At 53.3% G+C, this 19,393-nt stretch overlaps 1 long non-coding RNA gene across 1 annotated transcript; it reads right to left on the reverse strand.

Moving 5' to 3' along the window:
• Positions 1-13,828: 13,828 nt before the first annotated feature.
• On the reverse strand, positions 13,829-17,772 carry LOC123593510. The gene is made up of 2 exons (XR_006710357.1): positions 17,356-17,772; positions 13,829-14,099 (listed from the first exon to the last, which is right to left on the reverse strand). It is a non-coding gene; the product is annotated as an uncharacterized LOC123593510 (long non-coding RNA).
• Between the last annotated feature and the right edge of the window lie 1,621 nt (positions 17,773-19,393).

Here is a 19,393-nt window from a genome sequence, read left to right on the forward strand (position 1 = left end):
GGCCATTAGGTTTCCCAGAGCAGCAGAGATGCGTCTTGGCAGCTGCCAGAGGGGGTCTGGCCCGGAGGGTGGCCAGGATCTGGCAGCTGCAGGCTCTTAGGCGAGTTCCTGCAGCTCTTCCTCCGGTTTCCAAAAGTTGGCTTCCCCCAGGCTCCCTTCTCCTAGCTGCCTCTTCTCCTCCTCTCTGCGTTTGCACGTTTGCACCAAGGTTGGAGGCATCCCCCGATGACTCCCAGATTTCTGTCTTCTACCCAAGTTCTCTCCTGAGAGCCCCTGACCTCTTATCCTTCACCCCTGGATATGCCACAGGCCCCCCCAAATTCAGGGCCCAGGCTGAACCCCTCTCTACAGCCCTAGGCATGGGGAGCTGGGGGAAGCAAGAGCTCCCTCCTTCACCCCCTTGCTTCCCTTTCCCCACCTCCACCCACAAGGAACTAGACCTCAGGAGTCAGATCCCTGGACTGAGCCATGTTTACCAGCAGGTGGGTGCCAGGAGGGACCCGATGCCTCACGCTGGTGTTCTCCCCTCCTTCCTTCTGGACCCTGTGCTCCACCTCTGCTGCCTTCCCAGCCACGCTGTTGAAGCGGTGGGCTAAGTGGGGGCCAGAGGCTTGCTTCTGTTGGCTCCTTCCCCCCTGGAAGGTCATTTGCATGATCCCCTGCCTCACACCCATCCCACTGGGCCCACTTAACAAAGGGATCCTGAGATTTGGGTCTGGCTTTGGAGGAAGCTGGCCTAGGGAGGGCTCGGAGTCAGACCTGGGAGCAGAAGCCCAACCAATAACACAGTGACCCCGTTTCCCATAAATACGGCTCCCCCAGACCTTGTAGGGAGGGGTGAGTGCAGAGGCAGGTATCCAACCTTCCCGGGTCCCTCTGCCTAGTTCATTCAACAACACCTCACTCCATCCTTATGTCTAATCATCTTTCTCCCTTCAAATCCAATTCCCTTTTGGGGTTCCCTTTGTAAACAGCTTGTTAAGGACTTTCAGCTCATTAGGTTACAGTTATTTTTCTAATAATGGCTACCAACCAGGCCCTGTGAACTCTCCTACCAGTTGGGAGACATGCACCTTTGACAGTGCTTTGGTCCATTTTTTAGCTTTTAGACCTTTTGGTTATAAAAGAAGGATCAGGGGTGCCTGGGCTGCTCAGTCGGTTAAGCATGCGACTTAGGCTCAGGTCATAAACTCAGTTTGTGCGTTCAATCCCCGAATCAGGCTCTGCACTGACAGTGGGGAGACTGCTTGGGATTCCCTCTATCCTTTTCTCTCTCTCCCTCTCCCTCTCTCTCTCTCTCTCTCTCTCTCAAACTTAAAAAAAAAAAAGTCTCATTCTGGTTAACACCTGATCATTTTTAGGGGCATCTGGCTGGCTCAGTCAGTAGAGCAAGTAACTCGATCTCAGGATCATGAGTTCCAGCCCCATGTTGGGTGTGGAGCCCACTTAAAAAAGAAAAAAAAAGAAAAAAAAACACCTGGTCATTTTAAAACTTCAGGTTCAGATTTGACCCAAAACTTTCTTCTTTTTCCACAAGGTAAGCTAAGCTGGGAGTTCAAGGTAAGCTAAGCTAGGGCCTCAAATTGTGTGTGTGTGTGTGTGTGTGTGTGTGTGTGCACGCACAAGAGCACATGCACTTGGGGGAGGGCTGGAGAGGGCAGGGTGGTCTCTGTCACACACACACGCACATGCACACACCTCCAGGTTCACCTCTAGGGTGGAGGTTGGGGGAGAAGGAAGAGGGAAATGGCCGTTCCTCTCGTGACATCTGGCCAGGCTCTGGTTCCCTTGTTGGGAGTCAGGGCTGGGGCGGACTTAGCTCAAAGCCTGTAGGTCTGGTGATAGTGGGTGGAGGCTCCCAAAGATCCCACTGACCAGAGACTCAATTCCCAGACCCTCCCCCAGGCACCGGGGGTCCCTCTCCAGACAAGTCTGCCCCTGTCAGCTGGCTCCGCAGCCACATTGCCCCCCCTGCCGAGAGGGCGCCGGGGAGTCTGCAGCCCCCGCTCCCTTTGGCCCTCCACAGACTCTACTCTACTCGGCTCAGTCCCTGCTCCTCTCCAGAACCAGACCCCAGGGCCTTACCCTGGCCGTGTGTCCATGTCCCACTCTGGTGACCCTGGGGCAGGTGGCAGCCCATGGCTAAGCGGACATCCAACCAGGGAATGAAGCGTCAGTTTCCCTTTGTGGAAGTCACCCTGAAACTTTGCAAGCAGCTCCCTTGGGCTCCCATTGCTCAGAGATGGGGTGGGAACCACTGCAGGCCCCCCTTCTCCTCTGTAGGGTCCTGAGGGGCAGGGATGAGATCTTTGTGATGGTTCATTCCCTCAAAAGGCAAATTTCTCCAGGCCCCGGTGCTCTCTGGTAACACCTGCCGAACCAGTTTGCCCCACCCCCATCCTGGGGGCACCGAGTCCAGGGTGGCCCTCTCCTCGGAGATCCTGCACTGTTTGGTGACCTCTGGAGCAAAGCTTCCCATCAGGACCCCCCACAGTGCTGACACACCTGCCTGGCAGACAGTGTGCTCCCAGACTCCAAGTCAGGCCCCAGGGAAGCCTGGGAGGCATCCTCAATGCCTTCTTCTTCTCTTCCTGCCCCACAGCATCTGCTCAGTCATCAGACAACCTTCTCTGCTCCCAGTTCAGGGGAGGGGAGAGGTCTTCCTCTCTCACCTGGATGTCGGCACCCCCTCACTGGCTTCCCTGCCACCTCGGCAACCTTCCCAAGACTCCTGAAACGTTAGTCTTTGGTACATCCCTCCCCCTAACACGACTCCCTAACACCTGGAGAAGATTCCACCTCCTTGGTCCCGCATTCTGGGCCTCTCTCTATTTGAACTCCAGCCTTTTCTCCAGCTAAAGTACACCCTGTGCCCATTGCTGGGCCCCTTGTGGCAAATAGGTTTCCTCTAGTGCACAGCTTGACAGCTGGAAGTGACCAGCCCCAGCATTGTGCTGAGGGCTGGCAGGTTGAATCCATGGGAAGGAGAGTGCAATGATCAATTGGTGATGCCTGCCATGGGCCCAGGGGTGACAGGTCTTGCCACTCTATTCCACTTGTACCCAACTGTCCACCTTTTCCCACCAGGAGTCCACCCTGGGCTCTCCTCCGGCCCCCTCTCCATGGTCCAGGTACCGGGTTATGGCCACCATAAACTCTCCACTTATCCCCAAACTTGCTGCATCCTTGCAAGTGCCATTACCCTGACCAAGACTCCCTTCTACCTGCCCCTGCATTCATCCAGTCTCTCCTCACTTTTCCATCCTTCTATTGAACTGCGGTGACCTCCCATCTCCGTTTGCTTGGGTTGATGCTGTGCTCCCAGCAGAACTGTTAACAGCGCCCCTTTGCTTTCACGCATGTCCCAGTTTGGGATATGAATCGTGTACACTCACCCTGCCTCTAGCACAGGCGATGCTAAAGGCACTCAAGTCAGTTTTAGGTCTGTCTTGTCGGCGCCCAGCAGCCCGGTGTCTGACACAGATCGGGACCATGGAGCGGAGTGGCACTGAACTGGCAGGAAGAAAGAGAGAAAGCAGACAGAGGGGAAAGAGGTGGCCAGTGTCAACTGGCAATTGAGTGTGGGCCCCTTGACCCCAGGGGACCGGTTACCGACTGTGTCGGTGAAGCAGTCAGGGCTTCAGGGGCTTCCGATCAGCCCAGCAGCTCAGGTCTCCGAGGGGAGGGCTGTGATGGAGACACCCGTGGTAGGAGACTATAAAAGTCCCGAGGAAGGCCCAGATACTGCCAGCCCACCAGCCATCGGAAAGTAAGAGTTCTAAAAATACAGCTGGCAGACAGAGAGGAAGTGGGCACAGTGAGGGGGAGGCTGAAGCGCAACCGTGGCCCCGTCTGCCTGCTCCCCTTTGCCCAGGCCCAGAGGGGGTCCTCCCAGGGCACTGGGGCTGCAGGCTCTTCCAGCTGGAAGCGCTACCGCTGTAAATGTTCCTCCTTCCCTGGACTCTTCCCCCATCCAACTCTTCTTCCCGAAGTTCTTGGCTTAGAGGACACTTCTAGAAAGCCTTCACTGACTCGTCACCTCCTCCCTGCAACCTGGATAGATTAGTTCTGATCTCTCCTCCACAGCTCTGTTAGATCATTACATATGTGATCATCTACCTAACCCCAATGAACCCCCCCCCCCCAAAACACACACACCTTTGATCAGAGAGGCTGAGAGCAGGGGCTCGAAATCAGGCACCTGGGCTCTAATTCCAGCTGCATCATTTGCAGAGGCTGTGTGACCTTGGGCACGTTTTGTACCTCTCTGTGCCTCACCTGTAAAATCTTGCCTTGCCTATAAAATGGAGACAGCTCCAGCAGCCACCTCACTGGGTTGTTATGAGGGTAGTGTGCCTTGAAGCATGTCGAGTGTTTAGAACCTTCCGTGACACATCAGAGTTCCCCTTATTATTAGCATTAGTGCTAGTATTACTCAAGGGCGGGGCCAAATTGATATTCTTATCTCATCCACAGCACCTAGCAAAGTGCCTGGCCTGTTCAATAAGCAACTATCAAATGAACGTGTTTTTATTGATGTATCACCTGGTTCCCAAAAAAGGCTGGAGGCCACATGATGATGCATGTCATGAAAAGTTTGCAAATTTAAAGCACCCTGAAAATGATCATTATTTCTCCTGGACAGTCCAGTCTCTCTGTGTGATAGCTGTGCCTCCGGATGGTGGTCTGCTGCCCGCTAGCTTACACCTGCCGGGACCTGCCTCAGGTAACTTCCGGCCATTGGTCCCAGCTATGCCTTCAAGGCCTCAGCCCCCTCCCCCGCCTTGGCCCAGGAAAACCTCCAAGACACCGCACGATGAAGACGCTCTCAAGTCCTGGATGGACATATGGGCTGGGGAGTGGGAGCAGGGGCTGGGTCCGACCTCTGCCTGGCTGCTCCGAGAGGCGGCCCCCCCGCCCAGGCCTCTGAGGGAAAGTTGGGTGCGTGAGGACAATGGAGCCACGCTTTAGTTAAATCGTTGCTCTTGGTGGAATCCCAGGGAGCCTGAATAATTGACAGTGTGGTCAGCAGCTGACCGCTGACTTCCCAACACGGTGGAAATCGATCTGGTCAACGTTTACTGGCCGGGCCCCCGGAGGCCTGGGGGTCAGAGGTGAGAAACACTGCCCCATCCTGAGTCCTAATCGAGCAGCATGACCGGAGTCAGGCAGACACTCCACGTGCTCAGTCCTGCCCTCCTCCGAGCCTGTTTCCTTCCCTCTCCTCACAGGCTCTTCACAGAACAGGAGGCGGTATGTACATCAGGGGGAGGGTGCAAACAGTGGGCAGGAGGGGAAGATGATGAGTCTGATTCGGGATGTGTTTGCGTCCAAGGTGCCCACGGCAGAGCCCGGAGGAGAAGGTCCAGTCTCCGGGTAATTGCGTCTGGAGCCGATGGGAATGTGCAGCTTGAAGTGGTCCCTGAAGCCACAGGAGGGGAAGGGGCCATCCAGGGGGAGTGCAGAGCGAGGGAAGGAAGCAGTACAGGCGCTGAAGGCCACTGATATTTAAGGAACGGCTGTGGGTCCAGGGAGAAGAGACCTCGAGAGGGACAGACAAGGAGCTGCAGGGGAGAAGCAGTGGGGGTGAAGGTCAGAAGGTGGAAGGCTGCCCAGAGGTCGGTGAAGGTCAGGACCTGCTGGATGGAGCCACAAGAAGGCTTAGCAGGGACCGCTGTGGGGGCAGTCGGGGATGAGAGAGGGTGTTGGGTGGGATGGAAAGAGAGCCTGATTTTCCTATTAGCAGGGTCTCTAGAGGCAGGGCCATGAGGGGAGCCTAAGAGCACCCACACGTTTGCTCATATAGATGGAGCTCAGGCATCATTAGGAACACTTAGAATTTAGACCTAGATAAGCCACTACTTGTAAAAATCCCAATTAAAAAAAACCTTTTTTTGATGTCTATTTTTTGAGAGAAACAGAGAGCATGGGGGGGAGGGGCAGAGAGAGACGGGGACAGATGATCCAAAGCAGGCTCTACACTGACAGCACAGAGCCCAATGCGGGGCTCAAACCCATGGACCCGTGAGATCATGGCCTGAGCTGAAGGCAGACGCTTAACCTTGACTGACTGAGCCACCCAGGTGCCCCTAAATATCCTAATGTTTAATCACTAAATTCTACTCCTGAAACCATTATTACACTATATATTAACTAACTTGGATTTAAATACAATTAAAAAAAACCCCAAAACCCTGGGGCTCTGGGTAACTCAGTTGGTTGAGTATCTGGCTTCAGCTCAGGTCACGTTCTTGCATTTCGGTTCATGAGTTTGAGCCCCACACCGGGCTTGCTGCTGTCAGCACAGAGCCTGCTTTGGATTTTACATCCACATCTCTCTCTGCCCCTTTCCTGCTCACACTTTCTCTCTCTCCCTCTCTCTCAAAATAAAGAGGCATGAGAAATAATTTGAAAATCCCAATTTTTAGTCTGATAGCTAAGCCTTTTTCAACCTAGTCTCTGCTGTCTTTTCCAGCCTCTTCCCCCACAGCTGTCATCCAGAAAGCTCCTATTAACCCTTTAAATCCCACTTTGAACATCACCTCCCGCCCCATATGATTCCTGACATCTCCCCACGTAGACACACTCACCCTCTCCTCTGTACCTTGTTCATTCATTCATTCCTTCATTCACGGGTGCTGACTGCACACCTACTATGTGCCAGTCTCTGTGCAGACCCTGGGGATTCAGTGGGAATAAGACAGACAGTGACAAACTACATTTCCAACTAGCTGAGGCCAAAAATGGGGAACTTAAGGAAGCAATGAATAACCATACCTAAATGAATACCAAACCAGCAGGGTCACAACTAAACAAACCATGGGCCAGGATGCAGCCAGCTCCCTCTCTTTCCCTTTCCCCTTCCCTCCCTGCATCCCCCCCTTCTCTTTCTTCCTTTCTTCTCTCTCTGTCTCTCTGTCTCTGTCTCTCTCTCTTCAGCCTCTCTGTCCTACTCAATTGGCTTCCCTTACTTTGTGGGAAACTTGACCACTCTCAACTCTGAGCCCCCACAGGGAAGAGTGTAACTGGTGACCCCGAGTTCCACTTTAGAAAACCAACTGCAGAGGGGCACCTGGGTGGCTCAGTCAGTTGAGTGTCCAACTCTTGATTTTGGTTTAAGTCGTGATCCCTGGGTCATGGGATCAAGCCACACGTCCCACTCCATGCTGAGTATGAAGCCTACTTGAGAGTCTCTCTCTCTCTCCCTCTGCCCCTCTCCCCTGCTCATGCTCTCTCTCTCAAAAGAAAGGAAAGGAAAAGAAAAAAAGAGAGAAAGAAGAAGCAAAAGAAAAAGCAACTGCAGAGAAGGGCCTGTCTGGCCTGGCTTGGGTCCAGAGCCCGGCCCTCCCTAACCAGTCAGCTGAAGCTGGAGAGTGGGGTTATGTGACAACATGGCAGCCTCTGCTGGGACCACCTACCTCTAGGGTGGGGAGAGGAGCTGGCCCCAGAAGGAAGTAGGGATCTCTTTCCAGAAAGAATGGCCCCGGGAGGATGGGGTGGTTCTCCAACCCATTAGGGGTCTCAGAAAGCAAAGGGGCCTTGCATCATGGAGGAGGGAATCCTGTTACCAGCAGTCCAGGGGGATCCTCACCTTTCTGGCGCCCCAGACCCCTTTGGCACTGAGTGAAGACGATGGATCTCTTCTCAGAATAACAGTTTTAAATGCATAAAATACACAGGATTGCAAAGAAAACCAATTATGTTGGTTCTGCCCACAGCCCTCTTGAGAACTTTGGATGTCGAAGGAGTGTGAACAGACAGGTTAATTAGAGATTTGCTCAGAATCTCCTGGAGGAAAGAGCCAGGAGCCTTGGCTTCTCCCTTGAGTGTGGAAGCTGTTAGTCCTGTGTGTGTGGGGGGGGGGGGGGAGGGGGGGGTGGGATCTGGGATGGCCCTGGGTGAAGCTGGCTGCAAAGAAAATCCTGGAGGGCGTGGGTTGGTGGCCTGGCTCCAGCACGGGCTGCAGAAGAAGGGTTCTCGGCTGCAGTTAGTAAAAACTGACTCCAGTTAACCTAAAGGAATTGTCTGGAAAAGTGTCAGGTGGTGCATGCAAGGGAACTGGAGAAACAGGCTTAACAGGAACCCAGAGAGTTAAGGCCCAGCCAAGGTGCCATCTGCCAGCTGGTCCCTGGGGCTCCTGCTGGCACCTTGGGCCATGGAGATGATGTATCACACATCACTAGATGCCATTCTGCTGCAGTGGCCTTTAAAGTTCGACTGGCCCTGTGCCTGTGTCACTGTAAAGATTCAAAGTCCTTGGGGTGCGCCTGGGTGTCTTGGTCCGTTGAGCATCCGACTTTGGCTCAGGTCACTATCTTGCCGTTCCTGAGTTCCAGCCCCGCGTCAGGCTCTGTGCTGACAGCTCGGAGCCTGGAGCCTGCTTCGGATTCTGCATCTCCCTCTCTCTCTGCCCCTCCCCTGCTTGTGCTCTTTCTCTGTCTCTCAAACATAATAAATGTTGAAAAAAATTAAAATACAAAACAAAACAAAGTCCTGGGAGGGCACATCCATTTGGCCACACTCTGGGCCACATGTCCCTATTCTAGCTGATGGGGGTGCAGATATCTGCCCCGATCAGCTTCTGTAACGGGAGGTCCTCTCACCATCTTGGGATCCCCCAAATAGATACTGGTTAACTAAAGTGGCAAATGGGTACTATAGCTAGTTCTTTTCTTTTTTTTTTTTTTTTAAAGTTCATATATGTATTTTGAGAGAGAGAGAGTGTGTGTGTGTGTGTGTGTGTGTGTGTGAGTGAGCTGGGGAGGGGCAGAGAGAATCCCAAGCAGGCTTTGTGCTGCCCGCATGGAGCCCAACAATGCAGGGCTTAAACCCACGAACTCCAAGATCATGACATGAGCTGAAGTCGGACACTTAACCAGCTGAGCCACCCAGATGCCCTGCTATAGGTGGCTCTGTGCACACACGTGCAGGTGAACTGAGGAGCCAGGCCACCTCTCCAAAGCTGTTCTATTGAGAGCCCAGGCCTGTGGCAGTGTGAAGTGACAGGTGACCTGGGGAGAGAGGCTCCCTCCACCTCCCCCGAAAAGGAAAGACTGCAGAGAATAGGGCCTTTCAGAAAATGAACCAGGCGTTCCGGTTTCTTCTCTGCAGTCTTTTAGAAACAGGGATCGCTGACTCCTTTTGGACTGAGTTGGCAAGGACCCCAGCAGTCTCAGACTTATCGGGGGATGGGGTCTCTCTAGAGAGAAGTAAATAGACTTCCAGTGATCAATGGGAGGGAGGGCTCAAAAAGACAAGTCCTTATTCTGAACCTCAGGCTGAGGACATTAGCTGCCTGCACCTGCTACCACACCCCACCGCCTCCACGCTGTGAGCCCCAAGAGGGAAGGTCTGCCTTCTTAGCCATCCCTGCCCAGGCAGCTTCTAGCCCAGGGCCAGACACTGAGACCTGGTCCACTACCCACCAGCCTGTGTCTTCTTCCTTCTGAACACACAGCCAGACTACACTTCCCAACCTCATTTGCAGTTAGGTATGGAATATGACTTAGGAATGGCCAATGGAACATGCATAGAAGCAACATGGGCCACTCCCCAGCCTGACATTAATTGAAACAAACAAACAAACAAAAAAGACTCCAGGCACTTGGGTGGCTCAGTTGGTTAAACATCCATGGTTAAACATGGCTCAGGTCATGATCTCATGGTTCATGAGTTCAAGCCCCGTGTCAGGCTCTGTGTTGACAGCTTGGAGCCTGGAGCCTGCTTCAGATTCTCTGTCTCCCTCTCTCTCTGCCCCTCTTCCACTCACACTCTGTCTCTCTCTCTCCCCGAAATAGATAAGCATTAAAAAAATTTTTTAATTAAAAAAAACCTGTAAAAATCTGTAAAAATGTGCAATCTTCAGAATTCTTTCCCCATCCAGCTGAAAGCGGATGATTCTGAGGCCCTAGAGGAGGGTGCAGCCACAAGTAAGGAACCTGGGTCCATGAGTCACCATCTAGAAGGCTCATTCATTAACCAGAACACCTGCCATGTGAGCAAGAAAGACAACTCCATGGTGCCACTGAGGTTGAGGGCCTATCTATTACAGCAGCTGGGGCTCACTAATACACTCAGAAAACGGTTGCTGAACAAGTTGTTCTCTGAACTTGGACAAAGGACGGTCCTGGGCCTCAGATTCCTCCACTAGGAGAAGACTAGACCTGGTAATGTCTAGGGACCCTTCCTTCTAAAGAAAGGGAAGATTTAAGCCACGCCCACATATGCTCCTGCACTGGGAGCTGTTCCTGTAAGGACACCCTGGAATGCCTTTCTAGATACTATTTCTCCCGAGCACCCAAAGGAGGACAGCATTCTGGAACCTTGTTTTTAACAGACGTCAGTGTAACAAAACACACGCTATAGACCAGTAAAATGTGCTGACCAACTCCAGTGACAAAATGTGTTTGTTTATATGTATTTTTATAGTTTACTGGATAATAAAAGGAATTGTATTTTAATCGGATGCTTTTGTAAATCAGGTGTGGGCCTCCACACGCCTCTCTATGCACCACCGGCACTGCAGGGAAAGAGGAAGAGGCAGTTTTTGTTCTTAGTGCCTTGTGATCCTGTGGGACTACGTGGCCGTCCTTGTCGCTGTTTTCTCCAGCATCTCCAAGGCTGGCAGGAGGGGGAGTGCGAGGGGAAGACGGGGAACAGCAGAAGTTGTTGTGGAGCTCCCTAGCAGGAGCTGGGGTCCTTCTCCCCTTTCTGATGGGGAGAACAGGCATGGGCTGGGACTTGGTCACGCAGGCCCTTGGACTGTCGTGATGGCTCACACTGTGTGTGCCAGGCACTGCTCTGAATGCTTCACGTACGCTAACTCATTTAAACCTCACGATCACCTTTTGTGGGGGTGAGGGCTCATTTTACAGATAGGGAAACCAGGGCACGGAGAGGTTGAGAACTAGCCCAAGGTCACACAGCTGGTGTGCTCTCACCTGGCCTGGCTTTGGTTCCAGAACTGCCTCTCTCAGTGGGGAGAAAGATTTTGATCCTTATCCTAAAAGACACCGGCAGCAGAGGAGAGGAACAGCCTAGTAAACACAGACTCTAAAGCAGGGGCTCTCACCGGGGCAGAGGGGGATTTTTGCCCCCAAGGGGACATATGGCAATGTTCAGAGACATTTTCGAGTGTCACAAGTGAGGAGGACGTGCTACCAGCATCTAGAGGGTAGAGGCCAGGGCTAAGATATCCTATAATGCACAGGAGGGCCCCCCACCCCCAAAACAAAGAATTACCTGGCCAAAAAGATGTCAATAGTGCCAAAGCTGAGAGAAATCTGTGCTCAAGTCAGACAGGCCTGCAGCCTCTGCCATTTCCTAGCTGTGTGGCCCTGGGCAACTGACTTCCCCTCTCTGAGCCTTAACATCTTTGGAGAACACTGGGCATGGCAATGATGAGAGCAAGCCCTGACACATGGGGAGGGCTCAATAAATGCCTCATCTTCCGCTTCCCTGTGCTTGCCCCACCCCTCGCCCTGCCCCAGGCCCCGCCACATGTCTTGAGCAAGAAACAGAGCCCGGCCTTCCACAGTGAGTCTGGGAGAGTTATGAGTTTATATTCCCCTGCTCACTCCTGGCTGTGCCGACGTCCTCAGCTCCTCTAATTACTTATTTAAAGGCTATCGATTCCTTGGCTGCTGCCGGGCGGCCTCGCAGAATTGCAGGTCTCGCAAATAGCTGAAGCGCCCGGCAGCCACTGGGGCCTCGGCCTGACATAACCAGGCAGGGGGTTATTTTCGCCGGGGATGCTTGTGAAATATTCATGTGCTGATTTAAATACCGAGGATGTCAGAGCTAGAAAGGGCCAGAGAGATCATATCGGCAAAGCTTACCCTGATTCAGAAGAGAATGCAGCTGGATGTGGTTCGGAGGGAGCCAGGCAGAAGCGGAGACCCGTGCATGTAGGTTCAAGACAGATACAAGGCCCCGTGTGCAACGTGGGACCTCGGGTGGGTCGCTTGCCCATTCTGGGCCTTTCAACCGTAGTGAGAAAACGGGGTTGGTGAGGCTGAACTGAGATGGGTATATAAAAATAAACTCAGCACATAGTAGGCCTGCACAATCTAATTGCATTTGAAGTCAGCGAGCCCGTCTGAGCCTGAATTTCCTCTTCTAGATATTTCCTAGGGTTGTTAAAGCTATATGAGATCACACATGTGATCACCATTTATCAGGCCGGAGACAAAGTGATAGCTGATAAATTTTAAGTGTGTGTGACTAGTACATATTAGTGCCCAGGTGCTGTGCTAAGTCCCAGGTGCTGTGCTAATTGCTTAACAGGCAATAGTTCTCTGAATCTCCCAACAACCATGGTGAAAGTTGATTTATCGGAGTCCCGGTGGCCGACGTGCTGGTGAACTGACTGTCAGGGGCAGAGTGGGGATGGAAGGGGAAGCCGGGGAAATCCTGATTTGTAATGTTTGCCAATTTACGTGGTGTCAATACTCCCACCATGGCCCACGCCAAGCTAGCGACATGACGTCACCAAACAGAGTTGCAGTGAGATGTGCACACTGCTGGATGTCTGTTCACAGGTGAGGAAACTGAGGCTCAGAGAGGTTGAGTGATCTGCCCCAGAGAATTGGCTGAAGCAGATCTATTCACCCCCTTAAATGTCAGCCCTCACCTGTCTCCCGGGTCAGAGCTGAATGGGGTCACCGAGGCGGACTTGGCCAAGGTCACATATCATGATGGGTCAGCACTAGAACATTCTCCCAGGCCGGGGTTCTTCCCGTCAGGTACTGAGCCAGGCTGGGGGCCCCACGTGACCTCCCCTCCCACCCCGTAGCTTGGTCAGGAAGGTAATGGAACCACACTTTATGGAGCACCGGCTGTAGGCTGGACCCTGTGTTAGGCGATTGATCTCAGCCAACCTGTGCAGTAGGAATTCTGTCAATTAACAGAGGACACCGACATGCACACAGCTGAAGTGACTTGCCCAAGGCCACAGAGCTGGGATGCTGGAGGACAGAGTTCAAACCCAGGTTCTCCAATGCCTGCAAAGCCCATGTCCCTTCCTCTCTCCCATCTGGCCAGGCCTTCACCCTGAACCACCGGCCTACCGACAGCCTGCTCCTCGGGGGGCCCGATGTGGAAACCCCACAGGCATTACAGACAGATTACTTTAAAAACAAAAAATGAAACACAGTTCTTTTCTCTGTGTCAGGGAGGTATATTGGAATCACCTAGGACTTTTAATAAATCAATCACCACGTCCCACATCAGACATTTGAATCAGGTCTTGGGAAGGAGGTGTGAGGCCCAGGTGGCTCTGGTGGTTAAATACTTTACGGGGAGTAAAGTCCCAGGGAGTCTGATGGGAACCCTGTCCTGGGAGCCCCTGCCCTGTTTCTTTGTTGCCCTTTGTACCCCTCAGGACAGGCCCATGTGTTAGACCCTAAAGAAGGACCCCCGAGTGTTACTGTTCACGCGGCCCTCGAAGGAGCCAAGAATGTGTTAGCACTGTGTCGTTTCTGGGGCCTGAGACAGACACATATCAGCTTCAGCCTCGTCCTAAATTAGTCCCTCTGCCACAGAACTGACCTCCAAGAGCAAGAGGCCCCAGACAGCCACAGAAAGCAACTTTCTCAGTCCCCTTCCTCGGTAGCCCCTGTCCCACTCATTTTTACTTGCTACATATTTACCAAATGCCTAGTGGGGGCCAAATACTGGGCTGGGGGCTGGGGATACAACAGCGCGCAGGGACATGGTACCAGCCCTGAAATATCACACAGACCCATGGATGCAACTAGATGAAGCAAACTCGCATTCACTACAATCCCAGGAAGAGCCTGGCTTGGTTCAAAAAATGAGGTACGCTGCGGGAGGCAGAGGGCAAAATGTTGATGACTTGCTCCTGAAAAGGGAGGAGAGGAAGAGAAGGCAGGGCAGGAGGGAGAGAGGCAGAAGCCAGCAGGTGGAGAAAGCCTGGGGTGAGCTCAGGGAGACGTCTCTGGAGCAGATTCCGGTAGACCCTCCTTTGCGACACCTACAGCAAAGGGCGCGTTGCTTGTGCGTGGTTTGTATAAGGAGCTCAGAGGAGCTTCCACTCTGGGGCCAACATCATGCAGTCCAGGGACCATAGGGAGATGGGGCTGTGAAAAAAAAAAAAAAGGTTTCTGCAGAAACGGCAGGGGCAGAAGACTCTAGCTGGATGAAGAGGGCTCAGGGCCCCAGATGTCATCTGGGTCACATGGTAAGGCAGGCTTTTTATCAAGGAATTGCCCAAATGTGAGGAGGCACAGGAAGGGGAATTGCATGGCCTTAGGAAGTACACTGGGGTTCCCCACACGGTTTGGGGAGAGGCGGATCACAGTTACCATTGATGGAACAGTCCTTAGGTGCCATTTTGTGCCACACAAATACTCACCAGCTTTTTGCAAGGCAGCAACTATTATTACACCCATTTTATAGCTGAGGAAATGAAGGCTCAAGGGGTTGATGTGACTTGCCTAAAGACACAAAGCTGTGTGTCACAGAGCCAGGATTTGAATCCAGGTCTTTAGGACTTGAAATGCCATGCTCATGACCCCGAAGCTGTAAAGGCTGCCTCACCTTCTATTTCTCCCTTATTGGAAAGCCCACAGGCCTCTGGATAGCAGAAGGGACAGAATTTGCATGCACACCAGGCCACCCAAAGCCTGCAAGCAAATGTGCATTATCAGGGGCGCCTGGGTGGCTCAGTCGGTTAAGCACCCCACTTCAGCTCAGGTCATGATCTCATGGTTCATGAGCTCGAGCCCTGCCTTGGACTCTGTGCTGACAGCTCAGAACCTGGAGCCTACTTCAGATTCTGTGTCTCCCTCTCTCTCTGCCCCAACCCTGCTTGCACTCTGTCTCTGTCTCTCAAAAAATGAATAAACATTAAAAGAAAATTAAAAAAAAAAAAAAAAGAGCATTATCAGTCTAAGTTACAGCTGAGGGACTCCCGGCTCAGAGTAAGGGAACTTGCCCAAGGTCGTAGGTGAGAAACTTGCAGGGCTGGGATTGGAACCCAAGAACCTGGGGCCTTTGCACCGCCCCCCACATCTGTTTGAAGGCAGTGGCCTCCACCTGCCCCCAGCCCTTGAACCCCTGCTACTCTGTCAACTCGGGAGTAGCAGGCAGTCTGGGCTGGGTCTCTAGAGCAGGCCCAAGTCTGGGCCTCAGAGCAAGGTCATCGGGCAGCCCAGGAGCTCACCATCTTCCCAGCCCACAGGGAAATCTTTAAATGGTGTCAGGTTCATTGCCTTTGTGGTAGAAAAAAAGAAAAAAGACAAGGCAGAAGTGCAAGGAAGATGGGGCCCAATTCCTGCTTAACTCATCCCATTTGGCTGAGTCAGCAATGCAGCGAGGCCTCCCTGGCCTCAGAGGAGAATAGCAGGAGTCTGCAGATGCGCTGGAATTTCTCCGCACCGGCTGGCATGGGTGGCGATGGTGCCGAGATCAGAGGGCAAATGGGCTGCTGTCGTGATTCTCTGGTTCTAGTTTCTTCCTCTACCCGCTCCCACCCTGCTTCTTGCCCATGGCTTTGAAAGGCCACTCGTTTCAGACTTGCACTCGACAGTCTAGAAAGCCCTTACAAAGAGCCCTAAGGTCTCCAAAGTGATTTACGAATTTGAAGTGCCTTTCAGATTATAAAAAGCTAATCTGCAACAGCCTCCTTAATGCGGCAACGTTCACAAAACACTTTGCAAGTCACTGTGTGGAGTACAGTTTGCAACCTCGTTTGCAGCCAAAAAGTGCCCGCCTCTCAAGAGAGGACTTTACAGTTTGTAAATCCCAGTCGCACCCCTCGCCTCATTTGAACTGCGGACCGCTCTCCTGTGGAGGCTAATAATAATATCTATCACTTTCGAAGCACTTTACCTATGTTAACACATCGCAGTGGCATGGCAATCGGTTGACAAAGAAGGAGTTCCAGAGGTACAGCGAGACAGTATCACAGGGCTGTAGGTAGCAGAGGCTGGGTTTGAGGCACTGACATTCGATGGGAGGAAGGCAGGTTTTGTGCCCATTTTTCAGATGAGGCAAATAGAGGCCCACTTCTGCCCTGTTCACTGTGTGACCTTGGACAGGACCGCGCACATCTCTTGGCCTCCCTTTTCCTTCTCTACAGAATCAAAGGGATAAGCGCTGCCTTGCTCTCTTCCTAGCTCTGAACAAATGTGAGATATGGAAGTGACCAAGGAGGAGGGCCAAGCCCAAGGATACATGGTAACCTCATTCCCTGTGCCACGGCTATTTTTGGCAGGAGTCCACTGAGGCCTGGCTCTGTTCTGCACAGAAGGTCACCTGGAGGCCTCTCCTGAGACCTCCTGTCTCACACACAGGAGGAGGGAGAGTGGGGTAGTTGGGGGAATGGGGCAGGGAACTTCCCCGGGGGCCTGACATAGGGAAGGGAGCTGCAGAGAGGACAGCAGCCTCCCCTTGAGCACCTCTAGTGAAAGGCAGAGAAAAAAATCATGCAGTCCAACCCACAACCCATCGTACAGATGGGGAAACTGAGATCCAGAGAGGGGAAGGACTCACTTATGGTCATGCAAAGGCTTGGATGCAAAAGTGGGACTAGAATTTATTTCTAGGCTCTTCCCATGGCACGTGCTGGGAATCTGGCTTTTGATCTAACAAGGTCTCAGACTGTTTGTTCATTTATTCATTCATTCATTCTTCCACTTACCCAGTTGGTCAGCCAGTCATTCAACAAACATTTCCTGAGTATGTGTTACATGCCAGACCCTAGAGATAATTGTGGTGAATACAGTCATGGTCCTGGCTCTTGTCAGGGCATCGTCTAGAGCAGTGCTTCCCAGTGGCCAGTGCAGTGGCCGCATGTAGCCGTTGAGAACTTGAAATGTGTCTACTCCAACCTGAGATGTGTTGTAAGTACATAAGACACACTGGATTTTGAACACTTAGTAAGAAAAACAATAAAAAAAAATCTCAACAATTTAAAAAATCTGGATTACATGAAATGATATTGGAGTCTACTGGGTTAAATAGAACATTAAAATTTGGGGCGCCTGGGTGGCTCAGTCGGTGACACGGCCGACTTTGGCTCAGGTCATGATTTCATGGTTCATGAGTTCAAGTCCCCTCACTGGGCTCACTGCTGTCAGCACAGAGCCTGCTTTGGCTCCTCTGTCCCCCTCTGTCCTTGCCCCTCCCCTGCTCGAACTCTCTCTCTCTCTCTCTCTCAAAAATAAACACTAAAAAAATAAAACAGTAAAATTAACTTCAGCTGCTTATTTTTTTTTTAAGTGGCTACTAGAAAATGCAAAGTAAAAATGCCGTAGGTGGGGCATTGTATGGGGCAGCACCGGTCCGTTGGGAAGGTCTGAAGACGAACAGGGAACCTGCTGGCGGCCTTACCTTTGCCCCCACGCTGGCCAGAGGTGCAGACAGGTTCAGACCGCGTGTGGAAGGCTGGTCCGGACACAGTGAGGGTCCGAGAGACGGGGCCAACTTACTCCCAAGACTTCTCAGTGGGTATTCAGTGCCCTCTGCAGGGGCCCCGGGAGCCCCCTTGCCTCTCTTCCTCCTCCATTTCCTTTCCTGCTCACCCCGGAGCCCAGAAGCCAGCTCCCTTCCACGTCTGTCTCACGCCACCCCAGATTGTCTCTGACAGATCGAAGGCCACTTCACCTGGTGCGGTCATTGCCCGGCCCCGCCCGTGCATCAGAGAGGGGCATTTATGTGACGTGGCACCTCCTGAGGGGCCGAGCACTTGGGGGCACCCGCCCCGTGGCCGCGCTGCCTGCAGCTTGCCCCGTCTCCGCCCTCACCGGCTGTGGCCACCACCCCTAACGACCCACCGGGTCACAATGGGGCTTCACAAATCGCAGGGAAAGCACGGGAGGGCCTCAGCGGTGGTGGGAGGTCGGGGGGAGGTGGCACTTGAGCTGAAGCCCCTAGGTAGAGGGACAGCATGCCTGGCAAAGGGAACGGGAGGTACGGAGGCACAGATCTCTGTGGCACAGAGAGCAGGACATGGCGGGAGGTGGGCTCCAGAGACGGTCAGAGGCCAGAGCACAGGATCTTAAGGGCCTCACTGAGTTTGGTCTTTATCTAGAGGGCACTGGGGAGCCATGGAAGGCATGGAAGCAGGGGAGTTGCCTGGAAGCCTAAAGCTCTCTCTGGCCCCGGACGGGGAGTGAGGGAAGCAGAGCCTGAAGCCCGCTTGCTGTTCTTTGGACGGCTGGGGCTGGCCCGTGGCAGGGCTTGCGGGAATCCCAGCTCCACTGCCTCCTCGCTGTGTGACCTTGACCAGACGACCTCCCTCTCTGAATTTGAGTTTCCTCACCTGTGAACTGGGGACGACAGTAGTGATTCTCTGAGGGGGTTTTGGGGTTTGGAGGAAGAATCAGAGACGTACTACTCGTGAAGCTTTTGGCACAAAGTGGGGCCACAAGTGGTCGTCCCCTTTCCTTTCCCTTCCGAGTTCCCACCCCACCTGTCAAACCCCGTGCCCCCACTCCTCAGGCAGCAGGAAGCAGGATCCGCGGAATGGCGCTGCACCGTCAGAGTATTTATAGCTGTGTTCTGTCAGCACGTTGTTGTTCAGTTACACATATATTTTTACATTCTCCTCCGTCACACATGGCTTCTCGGTGTGGTTGAGAAGCGGGGGGGGTGGGGGGGTGGGTGGATGCAGAGGGTGGCAGGGGTGGGAGGTGGAGACAGATGGCCCAGGACAGCACCTAGGGACCTGAGGACCCAGCCTGGGTCATTTCTCTCCCAGCTCAGAAACCATCAGTGGCTCCCCACTGCCCTCTGCACAAAGTCCAGACTCCCTCACGGGGCCGGGAGGGGCCCCTCAGGACTCCACGGTGGCATTGTTTTGCCACTTGCTCTCGGCTCCACCCGTCCGAGCAGGGGAAAGGGAGCTGGACTTCACTGCCACTCGGCTCACCAGCTGTGTGACCCAGAGCAAGTCTCTTTACCTTTCTGAGCCAACCCGTGGTTTCCTCTGAGCCGGGGGCACAGCTTCCAAACTCTGGAGCTGCAGTAAGGACGAAACGTAAATGTGCCTGGCCGTGGGCAAATAGTCACTGCTACTGGGTGGGCTCCCGTCTCTGGCCTCAGGGCCTTAGAAAGGATGTTTGCCTCCTCTGCCATCCCCACTGAGGGAGGTCCCACAGGCCCACCTCCTCAGGGAGCCCTCGAGGCCTCCACTCCCACGCAGGGCACACGATCCTCTCTTGGAGGGGGCTGTGACAGGTCTTCGCCCCAGATCTTTCTCCTCTAGAAGTGGCCGGCATACTCCTGGCGTGAAGGCTTGCCTGGCCCCGCTCTATTCCCACACTGTCCCCCCGACGAGTGGGCACCGTGTCCCCATTCTACAGATGAGGAAATGGATTCAGGAAGGGAAGTGACTCATACAAGATCTCCAGCCCAGGGCTTTGAACTC

The sequence above is a fragment of the Leopardus geoffroyi genome, chromosome D4 (assembly GCF_018350155.1).
Source record: "Leopardus geoffroyi isolate Oge1 chromosome D4, O.geoffroyi_Oge1_pat1.0, whole genome shotgun sequence".
Lineage (NCBI taxonomy): Eukaryota > Metazoa > Chordata > Mammalia > Carnivora > Felidae > Leopardus > Leopardus geoffroyi.